Raw genomic sequence first — 6000 nt, forward strand, 5'->3', positions numbered from 1 at the left:
ATACTACAAAATTATAATATACTAAAAACCACCACATGCATGGATACTTATACATTAATCTAGACTGTCCAACTCCAGAGCATGCCCACCAACCATGGATGGCTGGAAGTTGTTTGAAAATATAACATAAATAATAAATAAAATAATATAAGACGGTATAATTACTAATCTGTTTTTATTTTATTTTATTTATGAACGTAGCAAACCTTATCCTCTTATTAGAATCTATTAAATACATGTTATATAACATCAATTGTAAAATTAGCTAAAACTGACCGATTTTAACTGAGCTCAAGATGGTAGACCCAAGCCGATATCTAAACGAGTCCGAAAAAATTGGACCTGGACCTATTACAATCGGACGGGTCCATTAAGTAGCCATTGACAGCCCCATCTATTATGGGCTCGGGCTCAAGCTCGAGCCCGACCCACGTTGGACTAGGACCTAAAACCTGCTCGATAGGTGTAACACCCCATACTTTCCAGTACTTGAGTGTTACCATGTAATCTAATACAAGTCTAGCTTAAGCAAGCGTTCACGTACATTCCAGCCTAAATCCAACCGTTGAATTATTTGGATCATGAGGATATTGAAAGTAATAAGTGGACGTTCACTTGGTGTGGCTCATTTAATAGTTAAAATTAGTTGAAGGATGAGGTACATAACTCAAAGCGATCTACTCACCTAGAGGAGTAATTCTAAACTAGAGGTGAGCCCTACAAATTTAATAATAATAATAATAATAATAAAAATGATAGTGAAAATAATAATAAGAATAGTAAAAATAATAATTATAATAGTAAATAATATTATTAAATGTAGTGTAACATAATATTTAATGTTACAAAATCAGAACAGGCCATATATCCATAATCAGACCATTGTGTCTTAGCTTAAATAGTCCCTTGGACCATTTTAATTGTTGACGTTCAATTTCGGGCTGATCCGACCAACAAATCCGTAGGAAATGCATAAACGATGCCTGAATCAAGTCATGGGGCCCACCTGGACCTCACATGTGCCCCAAACTGGGCTAGGACCCCTGTATCGGGACCCCTAAACAAATGACCGGTGTAGATTTATCACGAGCATCACGATAAACCCCACACAATGTGCATGTGCACCTTGGGCTATTGTGCATGATGTGCATTAGACCTAAGGGGAGCAGTCAACTGGGTATTGACCGAGCCAATTACAAAAAGGGAAATTGATTGTACTCACCTCAAAGTTTGGACAAATTACCTCGATCGCTACGACACTCCATATATTCCCCAAAGGGCCTTCTGACAACTTTTGGAATTTTTTTCAGACAAAAATGCCCCTGACCTTGGTTCAAGACTTGTACGGTCCTGGCGTAAAGGAGAAGTCACCCCCTGTCTTAACCCCCAAGAAACGGACGGATCGGCGACTCCCTAGGACACCATCCAATGGCTGGTGCTCGACGCTCTATAGGCTCCACCACTAAGTACGCATTTCTCCACACCGTCCATATATTTATATAGATCATTTTATAGCACGAGACAAAAAACGAGCATGATCCAATCACGGAGGGCCTAGGGGGATTTTGATGGTGGATATCTAATAACTATAATTTCCCCACAGTGTGGTCCACCGGAGAGTTCTATCACTCTCTTTTTCCGGTTCAGGCTATAAAATGATATTTTAAACCGGACGAACGGACTAGACGAAACACATACATCATGCTGGGGCCCACAAACCACCAATCACCTGCACCGTGAGTTTCAGAAGGGGCAAATGTCGCACTTATGTACATTCGAAAGAGCCTCTCTTACCTCTTCTCTTATTTTCCTAGAGAAGCCAAGATCCAGGGACCGAACGGCCAGAGAGTGACGTTGTTTCTCCTCATCACTTCGCTCATCTGAAACCCTCTTCCACTACGAGGTTAGTATTTTATTCTGTTTCAATTGCGGGTAGGCATCTGCCAAGGTGAAGGAAGGACAAAGTCAAGAAGCCTAGGTACTTTAGTGGTCACGCGAAAGGGAGTCAAACCGCAAAAATGCATTTATCTGCTCTTTTATTCAAAATAATGGAGTAGATAATTGAAGAAACCATAGAGTCCCTATCGCGTTCTTCCTTTATTCGTGATCCCTTCTCCTTCCTCAGGGATGTTCACGATCTGCATATAGCTCAATGGCCTTCACTAGAAGTTCTGAAGACAACTTTCGAACTCTGCCAACTCGACAATTTCAATGGGCACCTAGCCATCGGAAAAAGGTTAGCTACTTACATTTCCTTCTGCCCTGTGCGTCAACTCTTACGTTTCTTCTGCCCTGTCCATTCCATTTCCTGCTGCTTATCTCCGACTGTCGCTCTGAATCCGAAGGAAAGGGTCGTAGTTTTTTACCATCGAAGATGAGAGTGAGGAGGATGATAATATCCCCATTTGCAAACTAAGGTGGAAGAGTCTTGGCTTGCATGCCGAGCTTCTCTTCTGAAAGTCACTGTATTATATGGGTCATGGTTGTCATGTTGTATGGATTGTAGTTGTCATGGATCATTTGTTTAACTTTACAATGGATCGTGATGTTGATGTTATATGGGTCAAGCATAGCCTGCCCCAGTTTAGCCGCCTGCGTAGTATCCTCCTCCGACCGTTGAAGATGAGCCTTTATGGTTGCCAGTTCGGACTCAGCCGAGTCCAAACGAGACTGAATTGGCCTTCTCCAGGAGCATCATGTCCCTTAGTTAGCCTTCTCCTACCAGGCCCTTCAGATTGGCCTGTTCCTCGGCAGAAGTCTTCAGGAGCTCTTACAGCATAGCATTTTCCTTTCAATCCTAGTCATCACCTTTAGCCTCTCCTGAATCAACAGACATTTGCCGCACCCGAGAAAGAAAAGAGGTAGAAAGTATAAATCGACAATCAGAGCCAACAAATCGAGTAAACTTGAGAGCTTAGCGTATAATGGACCGAGGTGTAGTTGTTGATGAACGACTCGGGAAGGCGAGTAAGAGTATTGGTAATTGATTTGCCGCCCAGTCGACTAGGAGAGACCTATGATAGCTGGGTGACAGTGATACTCCAATCCTAAGGGGGGTCGTGGTTTGTAATGTAATATGAGATGTATTTGTCATGTTATATGAATAGCAACAATATTCTCGAACGGGCCCCAGATAAGATTTTGGTCATGGATTGCATGGCAGGTTAGCCGTGAAGATGACATGGGTCGTGGTTCACATGAACAATGGGTCGTGTTTGTCACGACATATAGGTTGTGGTTGTAATTTAACTTTGACAATCCACTATTCATAATAACCACAACACTACGCAATGCATAATCACGACCCACTCATGAGTCGTTCTATCCCTTGATATGGGTAATGGTTGTAATGTTATATAGGTCATTGCGGTGATGAAATTTGAATCCTTCATGTAATTACTAAAGGGTTGTGGTTTGCCTGTTATACGGACCATGATTTTTGTGTATCATGGTTCGTAGTTGTCATTTTGAAATGGGTTCGTGTTAATCGTTTTACATGGTCATGTTGCCTTGTTTCATGTGTCACTGTTGACAACCACATCACTATTTTTTTGCACTACCCATTTACATGACAACCACAATCATTATATCATGAAAACCACAACCTATTGTGTGTACATGATTGCCATGTGTTCGTGCTCAGATACATAAAGGCTCATTTTAATCATCCACCTCAGGTCATTGTTCTCATGAAACACGATTCGTGACTAACATTGTATAGATATTTATTGTCATGATACATGGAACCGGCAATGGATTGATACGTAGATCGTTGTTGTCATTTTGAAATATGCATGAAGCATTAGTCGTAGTCGATCTCAGTCGTGTTTGTCGTGTTAAAATGGTAGTGCTTCACAATTGTAATGGTTCGTGGTTGTAGCAAACACGACGTTCTTACGAGAAACACGACTCAGGCAATATGGTGTTATAATAGGTATATGGATCGTGGTTCTGGTCATATATGGGTCATTCTTCTAATGTTCTTATTCACGATTCAACGTGGATAAAAACCGCGACCCAATGTGCATGTTAACCATGATCACACGACAGTGTCGTGGTTTCATACACACTGGGTCGTGTTATATGGGTCTTATCCACGACCCTTCTCATTGGAATCAGATCAACCTATCAGAACCAGCGCCACATTCCTTTTCAGGAAATCGCATTACGCTACTTCCCCATAATCCCGTTAGAAACAGCAGGACCCTTCGGAATGTTTGACCAGCCTATAAAAGTGGTGCTTGGGTTTGAAATTATTTTCACAAGCCAATCTGAAGTAGAATCCTATTGGAACACCTTAAGCATTGATGGATTTCTTTGCTCTTTCAGTCAATGTAATTAGCAGATACTCGAAGGAGCCATTGAGTTGTTCTCTCGTTCTTCCTCTATGGGTGATCCCTTCTGTTTCCTCAGGGATGTTGAAGATCTTCCTGAATATCAACGGCTTCTACAGGAAATTCTGAAGACACCTTCTCAACCAAGTTTTTCAGCTCGCTGGGTGCCCGTTGAAGAGAACTATTCTTCATATTTTATTGTAATTATGGTCGTGTTTGTCAGCAGATTTAGCTTCTCTTCTGGCAGTGACAGAAGTTAGAGTGCAAGCTTTAGCTTCTCTTTTAGCAGTGACTGTGTTATATGGGTATTGGTTTTATATTGGTCATGGTTTGTAATGCAATATGGGATATATTTGTCATGTTAGATCGGTCGTGGCTGTCTTACCATAAACAATTCTCTTCAACCGGCACCTAGGGTGGTTTCTATAGAAGATTGGTCGTGAAGATGACATGGGTCGTGTTTCACATGAATAATGGGTTGTGACTGTCACTGGATATGGGTCAATGTTCTCATTTGACAACAACGATCCACAATTCATTATAACCACGACACAACGCAATGTACAATCACGACTTACTATTGATCAAAGTTTCACGGCATTGTTTGATATGGGCCATTGTTGCAATGTTGTATATGTCTTGGCTGTTATGATTTTGGACCCTGCATGTCGGTATCAAGGGCCGTGGTTGTCTTGTTATACCGATCGTGGTTGTCGTGTTATATGGTTCGTAGTTGATGCGAAGCATCGAACGTGGTTGTCATTTGATATGTTAAGATCTTAGTTCCTAAACTGATTTTTCACACAACCCATCTTCCTATTTGTGGCTCGTGATTATCGTCCACATTGGGTCGTGGTTGACATGAAACATGGGTCATGACTGTCATTATATGGGTCTTATGTGTATGGTACATGGACCCTGAATGGATTGATACATATGTCGTTGTCGTCGTTTAATTCTGATGGTGGTTTACGTGAAGTAATCATCGTAGTTTATCTGGGTCATGGTTGTCACGTTAAATTTGTCCTATTTCACTATCATTAATATGGTTTGTGGTTTCCGTTCGTGTTGGATCGTCGCAAACAACCATGATAGAATGAGAAACACAACCCATACAACATGACAACCACAGTCCACCTCTCATGAGTGTCACGACCCATTGACAACGTAGGATAGTTTGTTGTGTTGTGCAAGGCTCTTCAAGTTGATTGGTTGTGGTTGTCATCAACAATGGATCATGAACTTACCAACGCGTCATTTTTCTCATGATAGATTGATCGTGGTTTCCATGTTGGATGGTCGTCATCCTCATTCGCTTGCGGTTGTCGAGTACGATTCAACATGGACAAGAACCACGATCCACTACAAACCTTGAACCACGACAAATTTAATAACATGACAACACGACCAAGATAACAAGACAACAACAACCCATATGATATATCATTCAGGGTCGTGCTTCCACGACCCAAACACAATGACAGTCACGACCCATGTATTATGTTAATCATGACCCAAGTTATTGATGATTATCATGAGCATTTATGCATTTGAATCACGACCCAAATATGGAAATAGTTTATGTAACAATAGGTTGTGGTTTCTGTGATTCATGGGTCGTGATTGTCATGTTAATGCGTCTTGCTTACTTTCAGTCAGTGCCTTT

Source organism: Magnolia sinica, chromosome 11, assembly GCF_029962835.1.
Source record: "Magnolia sinica isolate HGM2019 chromosome 11, MsV1, whole genome shotgun sequence".
In the NCBI taxonomy this organism is placed as follows: domain Eukaryota; kingdom Viridiplantae; phylum Streptophyta; class Magnoliopsida; order Magnoliales; family Magnoliaceae; genus Magnolia; species Magnolia sinica.